General features: G+C 44.6%; 1 long non-coding RNA gene and 17 other non-coding genes across 18 annotated transcripts in view; 17 read left to right on the top strand and 1 right to left on the bottom strand.

Annotated features, from left to right (window-relative positions):
- The window catches only part of LOC136882429 (uncharacterized), a 380234-nt gene that overhangs the window by 288272 nt on the left and 76145 nt on the right, over window positions 1–15817 (bottom strand). The window lies entirely within an intron of this gene.
- On the top strand, window positions 1157–1238 carry TRNAS-AGA (transfer RNA serine (anticodon AGA)). The gene has a single exon. It is a non-coding gene; the product is annotated as a tRNA-Ser (tRNA).
- TRNAI-AAU (transfer RNA isoleucine (anticodon AAU)) lies at window positions 10985–11058 on the top strand. The gene has a single exon. It is a non-coding gene; the product is annotated as a tRNA-Ile (tRNA).
- On the top strand, window positions 11168–11241 carry TRNAI-AAU (transfer RNA isoleucine (anticodon AAU)). Its single transcript has one exon. It is a non-coding gene; the product is annotated as a tRNA-Ile (tRNA).
- Window positions 11358–11431, top strand: TRNAI-AAU (transfer RNA isoleucine (anticodon AAU)). Its single transcript has one exon. It is a non-coding gene; the product is annotated as a tRNA-Ile (tRNA).
- TRNAI-AAU (transfer RNA isoleucine (anticodon AAU)) lies at window positions 12044–12117 on the top strand. The gene has a single exon. It is a non-coding gene; the product is annotated as a tRNA-Ile (tRNA).
- On the top strand, window positions 12234–12307 carry TRNAI-AAU (transfer RNA isoleucine (anticodon AAU)). The gene has a single exon. It is a non-coding gene; the product is annotated as a tRNA-Ile (tRNA).
- TRNAI-AAU (transfer RNA isoleucine (anticodon AAU)) lies at window positions 12424–12497 on the top strand. The gene has a single exon. It is a non-coding gene; the product is annotated as a tRNA-Ile (tRNA).
- On the top strand, window positions 12614–12687 carry TRNAI-AAU (transfer RNA isoleucine (anticodon AAU)). The gene has a single exon. It is a non-coding gene; the product is annotated as a tRNA-Ile (tRNA).
- Window positions 12804–12877, top strand: TRNAI-AAU (transfer RNA isoleucine (anticodon AAU)). The gene has a single exon. It is a non-coding gene; the product is annotated as a tRNA-Ile (tRNA).
- On the top strand, window positions 13185–13258 carry TRNAI-AAU (transfer RNA isoleucine (anticodon AAU)). Its single transcript has one exon. It is a non-coding gene; the product is annotated as a tRNA-Ile (tRNA).
- TRNAI-AAU (transfer RNA isoleucine (anticodon AAU)) lies at window positions 13375–13448 on the top strand. The gene has a single exon. It is a non-coding gene; the product is annotated as a tRNA-Ile (tRNA).
- On the top strand, window positions 13565–13638 carry TRNAI-AAU (transfer RNA isoleucine (anticodon AAU)). The gene has a single exon. It is a non-coding gene; the product is annotated as a tRNA-Ile (tRNA).
- On the top strand, window positions 13754–13827 carry TRNAI-AAU (transfer RNA isoleucine (anticodon AAU)). The gene has a single exon. It is a non-coding gene; the product is annotated as a tRNA-Ile (tRNA).
- TRNAI-AAU (transfer RNA isoleucine (anticodon AAU)) lies at window positions 13937–14010 on the top strand. The gene has a single exon. It is a non-coding gene; the product is annotated as a tRNA-Ile (tRNA).
- TRNAI-AAU (transfer RNA isoleucine (anticodon AAU)) lies at window positions 14120–14193 on the top strand. Its single transcript has one exon. It is a non-coding gene; the product is annotated as a tRNA-Ile (tRNA).
- On the top strand, window positions 14310–14383 carry TRNAI-AAU (transfer RNA isoleucine (anticodon AAU)). The gene has a single exon. It is a non-coding gene; the product is annotated as a tRNA-Ile (tRNA).
- TRNAI-AAU (transfer RNA isoleucine (anticodon AAU)) lies at window positions 14500–14573 on the top strand. The gene has a single exon. It is a non-coding gene; the product is annotated as a tRNA-Ile (tRNA).

Here is a 15817-nt window from a genome sequence, read left to right as displayed (position 1 = left end):
TGATAATCTAACCCCATGGCACTACAGCCCTGAAGGGCGTTGGCCTACTAAGCGCCCGCTGCTCTGCCAGGAGGCCTGCAGATTACGAGATGTCCTGTGGTCAGCACGACGAATCCTCACAGTCGTTATTCTTGGTTTTCTAGACCGCGGCCGCTATCTCACAGGCAGCTAGCTCCCCAATTCTAATCACGTAGGTTGAGTGGACCTCGAACAAGCCCTCAGATCCAGGTAAAAATCCCTAGCCAGGCTGGGAATCCAACCAGGCAACTTACCCCTACATCATGGGACCGGCACTGTAATGATATCTCTGCAAATGTGAACTCTTAGAATACGACTTTGTCCACCTCTGTGGTGTAGTGGTTAGTGTGATTAGCTGCCACCCTTGGAGGCCTGGGTTCGTTTCCCGGCCCTGCCACGAAATTTGAAATGTGGTACGAGAGCTGGAATGGGGTCCACTCAGCCTCGGGAGGTCAACTGAGTAGAGGTGGGTTCGATTCCCACCTCACCCATGCTGGAAGTGATTTTCCGTGGTTTCTCACTTCTCTTCCAGGAAAATGCCGGGATGGTACCTAACTTAAGGCCACGGCCGCTTCCTTCCCTCTTCCCATCCCCTCACAAGGCCCCTGTTCAGTATAGCAACTGAGGACGCTTGGGCGACTTACTTGTCCTCCTTCCCAGTTGTATCCCCAGGCCCAAAGTCTCACGCTCCAGAACACTGCCCTTGAAGCGGTAGAGGTGGGATCCCTCGCTGAGTCCGAGAGAAAAACCAACCCTGAAGGTAAATAGATTAAGAAAGACGTCACCCGTCAAAACAAGATGGTCGACAAATAAGACCCCATTTTGGCAGTGCTGTGCTCGAGGTAATCGTCGGATTTCGAAAAACTAAGTTCGTTTGGAAGCCTCCAGAAGGTAAAATATCTTCCTGGCATGCTACACGTTTAGTCTCACAGCAATAACATCTATAAAACCCGAACTGTGTATAGCACATGACAATTACCAAAATTAAATTAATGAAGGAGTTAAGTAATTGGAAATCCCGGATCCACCGCGATCGTATGACCATATACCGGTATTCGTCTGTTGAAGGAGGCCATGAAGAACAAGAAAGTATAACCTGTTTTACAAAACTCAGGATGAAGAACGTTGAAGTTACTCAGCAGTCGTGGCCGAGTGGTTAAGGCGTCTGACTAGAAATCAGATTCCCTCTGGGAGCGTAGGTTCGAGTCCTACCGACTGCGATCAATTTTACCAGTGTAGATCTTTCGCTAAACAGCAGCGCTATAGATCACATTGTGTGAAATGTAGCTTACAAAATTATCCCCTTAGTATGGGCTTCGATTCCCGGCTCTAGCACGAAATTTAAAAAGGTGTTACGAGGACTCGAACGGGATCCACTCAGCCTCGGGAGGTCAACTGAGTAGAAGTGGGTTCGATTCCAACCTCAGCCATCCTGGAAATGGTTTTCCGTGATTTCCCACTCCTCCTCCAGAAAAATGCCGGGGTGGTACCTAACTTTTAAGGCTATAGCCGATTCCTTCCCTCTTAATTGTCTATCCCTTTGAATCTTCGCACCCCCCGCCCGGATGGCCCCTGTTCAGCATAGCAGGTGAGGTAGCCTGGGCGAGGTACCGGTCCTTCTTGCCAGTTGTACACCCGGTAGAGGTGGTATCTCTCGCTGAGTCCGAGAGAAAAACCAACCCTGGAAGGTAAACAGATTAAGAAAGAAAGAAATACCTATGTTATTGTTCCTATCGAAAAGTACTACGCAGTAGAAGTTATAGAGAATGGAATTTCCGACCATTTATGTCATACACTTTCACCGTACCGAGTATGATCATTGAACTGAAGAATTTAGAGTTTTGTTGCTTGGTCCAAACGAAGGCGGAGCCTTGCTAACATGGAAATAATTTTTAATCGTGTTAACTGGCGATGGGTATTGTCATGATTGTCGTAAGATGTAAAAGTGCGTGGTCGATATCGGTAAGAAAAATTCTGAAGATGATTTTTTTAAAAAAATCGTAAAGGAACGATCGCTTGAAGAATAAGACAAGAGGAAGAAAGGAAGGAAGGAAGGAAGGAAGGACTGCGTTTACATTAGATACCCTAATACCCCAGAGTAGAGATGGCTGAAAAATAACGTAGCAGATACTTTGTCACAGTTACGTGTCTGTCACTGTTACAAATGTAACGAGGACAAAAAATAACAGGTTTCCAAGTAACGACAACAGAATAAAGTCATCATCATCATCATCTGTTTACCCTCCAGGTTCGGCTTTTCCCTAGGACTCAGCGAGGGATCACACCTCTACCGCCTCAAGGGCAGTGTCCTGGAGCTTCAGACTCTTGGTCGGGGGATACAACTGGGGAGTATGACCAGTACCTCGCCCAGGCGGCCTCACCTGCTATGCTGAACAGGGGCCTTGTAGGGGGATGGGAAGATTGGAAGGGATAGGCAAGGATGAGGGAAGGAAGCGGCCGTGGCTTTAAGTTAGGTACCATCCCGGCATTCGCCTGGAGGAGAAGTGGGAAACCACGGAAAACCACTTCGAGGATGGCTGAGGTGGGAATCGAACCCACCTCTACTCAGTTGACCTCCCGAGGCTGAGTGGACCCCGTTCCAGCCCTCGTACCAGTTTTCAAATTTCGTGGCAGAGCCGGGAATCGAATCCGGGCCTAAGCACACTAACCACAGAGGCGGACGCACAGTATATAGGCCTCTGTGCACTTATTGCCCGTCCTCCATCAGACACTGGAATTGTGCACGAGAGCTCTCTCTCAGAACTCTTTTGTGTCGTGCACATCACAAATCTCCTTTTCCTTTCTCTCGCCCTCATTGAGACCGGTTTTTAGAGGCTACCCTCGCATTCCTTCGTTATTTGGAAACTCTCTGTGCAGTTGGAACTATGGCCAGGATTTTGTCCTCTGTCCGTGTTGAGTAGCTTAGAGGGTAGAGCGTTGGCCTTCTAACCGCCAGTTGGCAGGTTAGATCCTGGCTCACACCGGTTTTATTTGAAGGTGTTCAAATACGTCACTTTCGTGTCGGTAGATTTATTGGCTCGTGAAAACACTCAGCGTCTCCGAAAACCGATAGATAACATTATTATTACAATTGTTGCCCGCCCCCCTAGTCTAGTGGTTAGTGTGATTAGCTCTGAGAAGGTTTGAGGTCTAGATGCAAAACATAGATACGACCTATGGGACGGAGAGATAGATACCTTCCACAATCGTTTACACTATTTGGTCTTCGGAGAAATGAAGCGCGAATACTCTGGTGTAAAACTGGTGGAAGCCTTCTATAGAAGATCAGCTATTGCTTTAACAATTTTGTCCGAAAGGAATAAGGATACATAATTTGAAGTATTTGGGAATGAGAGAGAGCAAACACTAAAGCATGGTCTTGAAATTCCACTAAAAACCTTAAGAAAGCAATGACCTCCTCATTAGTCTGAATTTACAGTAAACTTGGAAACGGGGTGACGGCATAGCGGGTTGAGAAGGTTCACACACAGCATTAGTCAAAAAGAAAGGTGGAAATTGTCTTGGATGACCAGACTCAGTTTCCGATGGGGCAGATGTTTGTTGAGTGGCGACGGATTTCCTACTCTCAATATATTTACTAGGATCCTCTTCCGTAGGTAGATTTACAGAAGGAACTTGGTCGGCCTTAGGAGTAGCGGCCCCGGTCAACAATTGACTAACTCTGTTAGACATATCAGACAGATGTTCAATTAAATTGCTAGCTTCCTTAGCACGATCATCCTTTAATTTTACACACAATAGGTCCCTAGCCCTATTGTAGAAATGAAACAGCCTAGCCTGTACTCTTTTAAGTTGATTGGCAGATGGATCACTCACTTCAAAAAAACTAACTACAGAAGCTATTTCGGTGGTACTGTCAGTTACAGTGGACAATGCCTCATCAATTTCTTTCTCCCCAAACACTGGGATGCAAATAGGAAGTTCTAATGACTCTTTAAGTTTGGCAATATCTGCCACAAACGTGTCTCCAGATTGGACCTTTCTAATGAGGAGCCCATAGTACAGTTCCTCCTTGCGCAAGTACCCGGGAGCGAGGACTTCGCGAGGACCAGGCATGTTGACAGAAAAATTTAATAATTTGGAAAATTTCCAGCAGCCGAGAAAATTTTTAGAGTTCAGAGCGAATTCTACGTTTGGCCGCCAAAAGGGGCTTTATCTAGACCCATTCAACCACGCTCTGCTACCACATGTTCCGGGGTTATCTGTAAAAGAGGGTGCGGGCTATCTACGATAGTCAAAGAATAACTTAAAACTTTAAAATAAAGGTTATATTTATTTTCAGATCTTAAATTTCAACAAATAACAAGCTTTCAAGTTCCGCCTCTGTGGTGAAGTGGTTAGTGTGAGTAGCTGCCACCCCCGAAAGCCCGGGTTCGATTCCCACCTCACCAATCCTGGAAGTGGTTTTCCGTGGTTTCCCACTTCTCCTCCAGGCAAATGTAAGGATGGTACTTAAGGCCACGGCCGCTACCTTCCCTCTTCCTTGTCTATCCCTTCCAAACTTCCCATCCCCCCGCAAGGTCCTTGTTCAGCATAGCAGCGAGGTACTGGTCATTCTCCCCAGTTGAATTTCCCAACCCAATGTCTCACGCTCCAGGACACTGCCCTTGAGGCGGTAGAGGTGGGATCCCTCGCTGAGTCTGAGGGAAAAACTGACCCTGGAGGGTAAACAGATAAAGAAGAAGAAAAACAAGGACTTACATGAAATTTTACATGAGAATGAAGAAAGGTTAGATTTTAGGAATTGACAGTTCCATAGTTAAAGATAGGAACCTTCCCCTCGAGTTCAACTTGCGGAGACAACTGCAGAGACAGAAAACTGGCGGCCAATACCTGGGCTAATGTTTTGCCTGCCGAAGAATGAGGATACCCGTTTGCTCTCTTAACACACATACAGTAATTCGGCGATCAATAAGACAAGTTAACTCGAAAAAGCGACAGCTTTTATACCCGAGAGGAGGTTTAGAGAAGGCTCTGGACTAAATCCGGACACACCCTCTCATTTTTATTGGCGGATAGAGTAGGTGCTTAGAGCGTCGTGCTAATAACGCGAAAGTCGTGGGCTCTGTACCGGGCGGTACACCCCTACGCCGCAATTTTAAATCTTGCGCCAATAAATCCTCCTCTACTGGAGAAACTATGAACTTTAAAAACTGGATTAACTCATAAGTTCCTCAGAAGATGTCATCATCATCATCATCATCATCTGTTTACCCTCTACGTTAGGCTTTTCCCTCGGACTCAGCGAGGGATCCCACCTCCACCGCCTCAAGGGCAGTGTCCTATAGAGCGTTCCAACCTTAAATTGCAGTACAGCGTAGATGGAGCGCGCTGTTGCGAAATCGACTCGTGAAGATCACGCTCGAGTGTGACTCAAACAGGGCGTCACAGTTCCACATTTTTCGTTTGTAATTTTGTAATTTTAACTTCATTCATTCATAAACTAATATTTGCAGGATGGTAAAATAAATACAACGTACCTTAATCACTGGCGTTGCTCTCAGACATTGGACGTACACCTTCTATCCTTTCTGCAAGGCCTGATGTTCCCGCGTTGGATGAACCGGCTTCGGGAGATGAACTTGAAGATGATACGGACGGTGAAGAAAGTCGTATTAAAAAATTTCATCGTCGACATCGTCCTGTAATTCGTCTGCTTTCCACAAATCTCTTTCATTTTTCTTTACTTCGTTCACGTAATTTGCCCAATTGTCTTATGTTTTTATGGCATAAAAATGTTAGTTCAGCATTATGAACGAAACCATGTTCATTACCCGCATTTTCCTTGCATTTTTCTGCCGTCCTTCTCTTTTTTTGCTTTTTTTTTCGGGAGTTCGCAAAGGACCATGTGTGTGTGTTCCTTCCTTATAGCATAGATTGTTCTTTCGGAACAACCTGTAGCTTTAGCTGTTTCACTGACTGCGCTGCTCATAGTCATAGTCTTTAAAAAATAATCCAGGACACTCATTATAATATTGCTTTCTTTTCCCCTGAGTTTACCTACGGAACGTTTCTTTTTAATTTGACGATCCATTGTACATCCTTCTGCACTTTTTCTTCGAACTAATAACCCCCCGCAAGAACACAAACTGACAACTACACAGACTACACAAACACAACAAACACAATCCACTTGTCCTCAAGAACTATACATTTATTACTGATCTTGTCCGGCCCCATGGCTTAAATGATTAACGTGATGGCCTTTGGTCCAGAGGGCCCCGGGTTCGATTTTCGCTCGGGTCGGGGATTTTAACCTTCATTGGTTAATTCCAATGGCTCGGGGGCTGGGTGTGTGTGCCGTCTTGAGAATTAGAATTCATCACAGGTAGGGCCACATTCTTATAGACGCGCAGGTCGCCTATGTGGTGTCAACTCGAAAGACCTGCACTCGGCCTCCTCGGAGGCCACATGCCATTTAATATTATATATATCACTGATCTTTATATAATCAATCTTATAACACTGATAAAATGAACACCACTGCACACGGCTGTCAGTATATTTAAAAGCTCAGCCAGCCGAGTCACTCGTGAAACGTAAACAAACGAGACGTTCTCCCTGTCATAAATTAAGAGATAACGAGATAAAGACTTGAGGTATGATTTAAAAATAACTTCCATATCCGAAGACCGTTTGCTTTGCTTTAACCACGCCATGATCCTTCTGCACTTTTTCTTAGAAATTAGATCCCCACGCACGAGCACGAACTCACGAACCAAACAAACGAAATACACTTGCCCTCAAGAATTGTATATATGTCACTGATATGTATTTAATCACTATTATACATACTACTGACGAAATGAGCACTGCACTGCATGCGACTGTCTGGAAATGTTAAAAGCGCATATTTGGGAGATCATTAGCGTACTTCAGCCAGACAGCCAGCCAGCCGTGTCACGCGCGAAACCAAAATTCAAGGATATATTCTTCCTATCACAAATTAAGAACTAAGCAAGATAAGAACTTCGGGATTGTTTTAAAAATAACTTCCATATCTGAAGACCATTTGCCTCGCTTTGACCCCCCATGTAAATTCAATAGGAAAGGCGCTGGCCAGCGACTGACTTTTTCGTGCCTGCACATAAAATTCCCGGAACATGACTGAAAATAAACGCATATAACTGCATTTTGTTATTTTTTAAATGTAAAAATAAACTTATCTACATCGAGCTGAAATGTTTCTTTACCAGCAGTGAAAAAATTAGGAAAATTATGAATATAAAATAGGAGTTATGACATGATAAGTTCTATGCAATGAAGATTTTGCATTTGGCGAAACTTTCCATTATATTGCCATTTTCACACTAAATTATTTTTTTACATTTTTTTTGTTAACGGCATCAAATGCGCCTTGAAATTCTGTACACAACACGATATTCACCCATTTTAAACGATAACATTCTGATTTACGGATATTTGGCAAACCCGCTGCATTAGAGTAGGACAGCGCTACCCGCAAAACACGGGAGAAGGAAAGAGACGGAATTATCCCATTACTGCTGTACTGCAATTTAAGGTTGGAACGCTCTAGAGCTTCACACTATTGGTCGGGGGATACAGCTGGCGAGAATGACCAGTACCTCGCTCAGGCGGCCTCACCTGCTATGTTGAACAGGGGCCTTGTGGAGGGATGGGAAGATTGGAAGGGATAGGCAAGGAAGAGGGAAGGAAGCGGCCGTGGCCTTAAGTTAGGTGCCATCCCGGCATTCGCCTAGAGGAGAAGTGGGAAACCACGGAAAACCACTTCCAGGATGGTTGAGGTGGGAATCGAACCCACCTCTACTCAGTTGACCTCCCGAGGCTGAGTGGACCCCGTTAAAGCCCTCGTACCACTTTTCAAATTTCGTGGCAGAGCCGGGAATCGAATCCAGACCTCCAGGGGTGGCAGCTAATCACACTAACCACTACACCACAGAGGCGGACTCAGAATATGTCACTACAGTAAAATTTTGCGATTACCAAGTTGTCAATACTGGGTGGATTTCAACGTGTTTTGTGTTCTATTGATCAAGAAGTGTGGACTTTCTCTTATAGATGTCCCTACTAAAAAACTATGATCATGCACCCAGGTGAGATGTGAAGGAACTCTATTGGAAGAAATTTTGTATTCATTTTTCTCTTTACTAAATTTCGTTCTTTCATTTGTGGGTTGGCAGTAGTAATCTTTTCTGTCCCCCGGTTTTGATTTTAACCAATCAAGAATTTCTGTTATTATATTTTGACCAATCATGTGGCTCTTCTTCGATTTTGTGTGTACCGTTTGATATCAGCCAATAAACAAAGAGGGTGTGGCGTGTTTATTCATGAAAGGTCTCGAATCTTGCCCGAGGGTTTAAAAACTGCTGATTTTAACGGCTCCTCGCCACTTCTTTAACCTCTAGCTTAGTGTATGGACGTGTAGCAGGGGGCGGGTAGCGCCTCTTCTTTCGGGCAGCAGCTCTTCAACAAGGTAATGGCCGTTTAACATCTTTATTTCTTGCTAGCTCAGCAGTTTAACCCTCGGCGGAAGGTAACCTACCTGTCTAAAAATGTAACTTAGTGCCGGCTTATGTAAAATTTTCTTATTACTTTAACTGTAATCCGGGGATAGAGAGTGCTTTATCCTCTCGAGCTTCCCTACATTTTTTGATTTGAGGTGACTAGGTTTTTATAACCGATTTTCTTCTCTTCCTTAAAGTGTTGACTTTTTAATACGAACCACCTCTCAAGCTTCGGAATAGCCCCTGTGTAATCGGCCTAGTGCCTCTTAGGTTTTAAAAAGTGTATTTAGGAGTGCTAATTCACGCCTCCTTTCCTTTCTTGCATTTAGGGCCATTTAAATTAACCTACTTTCTTTTAAGGCCCTGTAGGCTGGGTACGAGATACCCGGGTTAATTCTTGTAAGTTGTGCCTTGATGGCAAGTGATTGTAAAGTATGGTATTGCCTTGAATAGGCTTGAAAGATGGAGAGCGGGTGTTTTGAAAGGTGCCTCTAGGAGGCTTGACATTACTAGGTGGGAGCAAGTGCTCCATGTAATTAGGGGTTTTCTGCCCTTTGGTAATTGGCGGTTGTGAGCTGAGAGCTCAGGATTATAAAACTTGGGGCTCGAAGCCCAGATTGTTAAATCGTCTTTGTTACCGTGTTTTAGTGGTAGGTAGAGGAGAAAGAAGGTGCGGGCGTGAACGGGTCTCAAGCTACGGAAGAGAAACTAAGTAAAATTTAACCAGGTTATATTTTCTTTTCAAAATTAAGTAACAACAAATAGAACAGGTACTTAGTAGCAGAAACACGATTTGAAATATACAACTTACACGGTTACCCCCTTCGGGGCTTCAAGAATCAGATACATAAGTCTTGAGCAATGAGCCCAACTTTACAATATAAACCATTCAACAAAGGGGCCGAAAACCCCCAATCATGCCAGAAACACCAGTTTCCAATTGCATCGAAAAAGTCTCCTTGAGGCAGAAACCACAACTTTCAAGAAAGGGTTACTTCCCCTTAAAATACAAGCCTATCACAGGCCACTCAGAATTCTACCTTTAAGCTGTCCTCCAAGGACATATACACAGGGGTAAAATACCCAATCTACTGAGGTCTATTAAATGAAAAGCAGGTTAATTGAATGACCTCTAAAACAATTTGAGAGGAGGCGAACTTGCACTCCTAATACACTTTGATTTTAAAACCTCCTTTGGCACTAGGCCGTTATTACAAGGGCTAATCCCATACTACAGAGGTGACTTAATAGCAATTTACATTACATTACGGAAGATTTGGTTGAGAGAATAAGTTCACCTCAAGACAATGTGAGTGGGAGCTCGAGAGGGTTAAGCACTCTCTATCCCGATATGTCGTTTTAAAATAGAATAGATACCAGTTGTTTTTACATTTTAGGAAAAGGTTACATGGTTGAACGCTTAGAACCCGCCCCGAAAGTTAAACTGCTGAGCAAGAAAGGAAAGAATTTATTAATCGGCCATTACCTTATTGTTGACCGCCGCCGAGGAAAGAGGCGCTTCCCGCCTCCTGCTATGTACTTAACACAGTGAAAGATGGAACAGAAGTGGCCCGGAGACCCTAAAATCAGCAGTTTATATACTCTCACGGAAGTTTCTAGGCGTTAGGGGAATGAAAACACCCGCCCACAATGTTTTTATTGGATAGGACCCCGCAACAGATACAAGATGGGGGAAGATACACCCGATTGGTCAGAAATTACTAAAAGAAATTCGGGATTGGATAAATCTAAAACAAGGGGAAAACGAGGGGTATACAGCCAACTTAAACCATAACAGAAAGAAATTTAACAAAACACAAACTTTTGAAATAAAAATTTCTCCAACAAAATAGTTCTTTGATTCCGCACTAGGGTGCACTATTGTTGATCTTCAGTAGTGTCCTCTAGAAGAGAAAGTTCACACTTCTTATTTCAAGCGAAACAAAAACACATCAAAAGTGACACAGTTCAAAAACTCAAAATTTTCCACGTGGTGACATCTTCTGAGAAAGTAGAGAATTAATAGAGTAGATAAAGTTCAACCTTCCTCCAGAAGAGGAGTTTCAACTGGCGCAACTTTTAAATAAACGGTGTAGAGGTGTACCGCCCGGTACAGTCTTAAATCTTGGCTTTTCCTGATCTCGTACCCGATTTGTTGGCTTGTTGTTATTTGTTGAAATTCGACGTGAAAATTGTTAAGTTTTTCTATTTTGAAAATATAACCTTTATTGAAATTTTAATTCATCTTTCGGCGTTGTAGTTAGACCCATTCCAGCCGCACCTTCTTTCACCTCTGTCTTCCGCGGGTAAAACCGTAACAGGTTCGATCTCCCCACGGGCCAATGTCTTACGGTTTGGTGGCTGTAGTGTGCAGATGAGTCCCTATCCACGAAGTTCATTAATCTAAACATTAGTGAACTACCGTTGGAGGATTACTTATATATCGCATGGTAGCAACAGGCCCGTTAGCTCAGTAGGTTAGAGCGTCGTGCTAATAACGCGAAGGTCGTGGGTTCGATCCCCCCACGGGCCAATATTTTACGGTTTGGTCGATATAGTGTGCAGAGTACTCCCTATGCACGAACTATAAACATTAGTGGACTACCGCTGAAATATTACATATATATCGCAGGTTACCAACAGGCCCGTTAGCTCAGTAGGTTAGAGCGTCGTGCTAATAACGCGAAGGTCGTGGGTTCGATCCCCCCACGGGCCATTGTTTTACGGTTTGGTCGATATAGTGTGCAGATTAGTCCCTATCCACGAACTATAAAGTATAAACATTAGTGGACTACCGCCGAAATATTACATATATATCGCAGGTTACCAACAGGCCCGTTAGCTCAGTAGGTTAGAGCGTCGTGCTAATAACGCGAAGGTCGTGGGTTCGATCCCCCCACGGGCCAATGTGTTACGGTTTGGTCGATATAGTGTGCAGATTAGTCCCTATCCACGAACTATAAAGTATAAACATTAGTGGACTACCGCTGAAATCATCATCATCATCATCATCACCTGTTTACCCACCAGGTTCGGTTTTTCCCTCGGACTTAGCGAGGGATCCCACCTCTACCGCCTCAGGGGCAGTGTCCTGGAGCTTCAGACTCTTGGTCTGGGGATACAACTGGGGAGTATGACCAGTACCGCGCCCAGGCGGCCTCACCTGCTATGCTGAACAGGGGCCTTGTGGAGGGATGGGAAGATTGGAAGGGATAGGCAAGGAAGAGGGAAGGAAGCGGCCGTGGCCTTAAGTTAGGTACCATCCCGGCATTCGCCTGGAGGAGAAGTGGGAAACCACGGAAAACCACTTCCAGGATGGCTGAGGTGGGAATCGAACCCACCTCTACTCAGTTGACCTCCCGAGGCTGAGTGGACCCCGTTCCAGCCCTCGTACCACTTTTCAAATTTCGTGGCAGAGCCGGGAATCGAACCCGGACCTCCGGGGGTGGCAGCTAATCACTACACCACAGAGGCGGACTACCGCCGAAATATTACATATATATCGCAGGTTACCAACAGGCCCGTTAGCTCAGTAGGTTAGAGCGTCGTGCTAATAACGCGAAGGTCGTGGGTTCGATCCCCCCACGGGCCAATGTTTTACGGGTTGGTCGATATAGTGTGCAGATCAGTCCCAATCCACGAACTATAAAGTATAAACATTAGTGGACTACTGCTGAAATATTGCATATATATCTCAGGTTAGCAACAGGCCCGTTAGCTCAGTAGGTTAGAGCGTCGTGATAATAACGCGAAGGTCGTGGGTTCGATGCCCCCACGGGCCAATGTTTTACGGTTTGGTCGATATAGTGTGCAGATTAGTCCCTATCCACGAACTATAAAGTATAAACATTAGTGGACTACCGCTGAAATTTTACATATATATCGCAGGTTACCAACAGGCCCGTTAGCTCAGTAGGTTAGAGCGTCGTGCTAATAACGCGAAGGTCGTGGGTTCGATCCCCCCACGGGCCATTGTTTTACGGTTTGGTCGATACAGTGTGCAGATTAGTCCCTATCCACGAACTATAAATTATAAACATTAGTGGACTACCGCTGAAATATTACATATATATCGCAGGTTACCAACAGGCCCGTTAGCTCAGTAGGTTAGAGCGTCGTGCTAATAACGCGAAGGTCGTGGGTTCGATACCCCCACGGGCCAATGTTTTACGGTTTGGTCGATATAGTGTGCAGATTAGTCCCTATCCACGAACTATAAAGTAAAAACATTAGTGGAATACCGCTGAAATATTACATATATATAGCAAGTTACCAACAGACCCGTTAGCTCAGTAGGTTAGAGCGTCGTGCTAATAACGCGAAGGTCGTGGGTTCGATCCCCCCACGGGCCGATGTTTTACGGTTTGGTCGATATAGTGTGCAGATTAGTCCCTATCCACGAACTATAAAGTATACACATAGTGGACTACCGCTGAAATATTACATATATATAGCAAGTTACCAACAGACCCGTTAGCTCAGTAGGTTAGAGCGTCGTGCTAATAACGCGAAGGTCGCTGGGTTCGATCCCCCCCACGGGCCAATGTTTTACGGTTATGTCGATATAGTGTGCAGATTAGTCCCTATCCACGAACTATAAAGTATAAACATTAGTGGACTACCGCTGAAATATTACATATATATCTCAGGTTACCAACAGGCCCGTTAGCTCAGTAGGTTAGAGCGTCGTGCTAATAACGCGAAGGTCGTGGGTTCGATCCCCCCACGGGCCAATGTCTTACGGTTTGGTCGATATAGTGTGCAGATTAGTCCCTGTCCACGAACTATAAAGTATACAAATTAGTGGACTACCGCTGAAATATTGCATATATATCGCAAGTTACCAATAGGCCCGTTAGCTCAGTAGGTTAGAGCGTCGTGCTAATAACGCGAAGGTCGTGGGTTCGATCCCCCCACGGGCCAATGTTTTACGGTTTGGTCGATACAGTGTGCAGATTAGTCCCTATCCACGAACTATAAAGTATAAACATTAGTGGACTACCGCTGAAATATTACATATATATCGCAGGTTACCAACAGGCCCGTTAGCTCAGTAGGTTAGAGCGTCGTGCTAATAACGCGAAGGTCGTGGGTTCGATCCCCCCACGGGCCAATGTTTTACGGTTTGGTCGATATAGTTTGCAGATTAGTCCCTATCCACGAACTATAAAGAATAACATTAGTGGACTACCGCTGAAATATTACATACATATCGCAGGTTACCAACAGGCCCGTTAGCTCAGTAGGTTAGAGCGTCGTGCTAATAACGCGAAGGTCGTGGGTTCGATCCTCCCACGGGCCTATGTTTTACGGTTTGGTCGATATAGTTTGCAGATTAGTCCCTATCCACGAACTATAAACATTAGTGGACTACCGCTGAAATATTACATACATATCGCAGGCTACCAACAGGCCCGTTAGCTCAGTAGGTTAGAGCGTCGTGCTAATAACGCGAAGGTCGTGGGTTCGATCCCCCCACGGGCCATTGTTCTACGGTTTGGTCGATATAGTGTGCAGATTAGTCCCTATCCACGAACTATAAACATTAGTGGACTACCGCTGAAATATTACATATATATCTCAGGTTACCAACAGGCCCGTTAGCTCAGTAGGTTAGAGCGTCGTGCTAATAACGCGAAGGTCGTGGGTTCGATCCCCCCACGGGCCAATGTTTCACGTTTTGGTCGATATAGTGTGCAGATTAGTCCCTATCCACGAACTATAAAGTATAAACATTAGTGGACTACCGCTGAAATATTACATATATATCGCAGGTTACCAACAGGCCCGTTAGCTCAGTAGGTTAGAGCGTCGTGCTAATAACGCGAAGGTCGTGGGTTCGATCCTCCCACGGGCCAATGTTTTACAGTTTGGTCGATATAGTGTGCTGATTAGTCCCTATCCACGAACTATGAAGTATAAACATTAGTGGACTACCGCTGAAATATTACATATATATCGCAGGTTACCAACAGGCCCGTTAGCTCAGTAGGTTAGAGCGTCGTGCTAATAACGCGAAGGTCGTGGGTTCGATCCCCCCACGGGCCAATGTTTTACGGTTTGGTCGATACAGTGTGCAGATTAGTCCCTATCCACGAACTATAAATTTTAAACATTAGTGGACTACCGCTGAAATATTACATATATATCTCAGGTTACTGTACCGGGCGGTACACCTCCACGCCGCTAATTTAAAAGTTGCGCCAGTTGAAACTCCTCTGCTGGAGGAAGTCTGAACTTTATTGACGGTATTAATTTTCAAGTTTCTCAGAAGATGTCACTACCTGGAAATTTTGGAGTTTTTGAACTGTGTCATTTTCGACGTATTTTTGTTTTGCTTGTAGTAAGAAGTGTGAACTTTCTCTTCTAGAGGACACTACTGAAGATCAACAATAGTGCACCCTAGTGCGGAGTGAAAGGACTGTTTTTTTGGAGAAATTTTTATTTCAAAAGTTTGTTTCTTGTTAAATTTCTTTCTGTTATTGTTTAAGTTGGCTGTATACCCCTCTCTTTCCCCTTGTTTTGTATTTACCCAATCCCGAATTTCTTTTATTAATTTCTGACCAATCCGAGGTATCTTCCCCCAACTTGAATATGTTGCTGTATCCTACCCAATAAAGACTTTGTGGGAGGGTGTTTTCATTCCCCTAACGCCTCGAACCTTCCGCGAGAGGATATAAACTGCTGATTTTTGGGTCTCCGGGCCACTTCTGTTCCATCTTTCAGTGTGTCAAGTACATAGCAGGGGGCGGGAAGCGCCTGTTTCTTCGGCGACAGTCAACAACCAGGTAATGGCCGATTAATTACTTCTTTTCTTGCTTGCTCAGCAGTTTAACTCTCGGGGCGGGTCCGAAGTTTTTCCATTATGTAACGTTCCTTAAAAATGTAAAGAAACTCGTATCTATTCTATCTTTTAAACTACGTATTGGGATAGAGATTGCGTAACCCTCTCGAGCTCCCACTCATATTGTTTTGAGGTGAACTTATTTTCTCAACCTATTCTTCCTTGACATTATGTAAATTTGTTTCTTTTCTAAAGTCACCTCCGTAGTATGGGATTAGCCCTTGCATCAGCGGCCTAGAGCCAAATTAGATTTTAAAATCAAAGTGTAATAGGAGCGCAGACCGCCTCCTCTCAAATTGTTATTTTGGAGGTCATGTAATTACCCCTTTTCATTTAATAGACCTCAGTAGGTTGGGTATTTTTCCCCTCGTCTATGTCCATTGAGGAAAACTTGAAGGTGGAGTTTGGTGTGGCCTTTGAGAGGCTTAGGGTTGAGAGCGAGTGGCTC

The sequence above is a fragment of the Anabrus simplex genome, chromosome 10 (genome assembly GCF_040414725.1).
Source record: "Anabrus simplex isolate iqAnaSimp1 chromosome 10, ASM4041472v1, whole genome shotgun sequence".
NCBI lineage: Eukaryota > Metazoa > Arthropoda > Insecta > Orthoptera > Tettigoniidae > Anabrus > Anabrus simplex.
The sequence above is the reverse complement of the archived record's forward strand: the minus strand, read 5'-3'. Positions and strand labels throughout refer to the sequence as shown.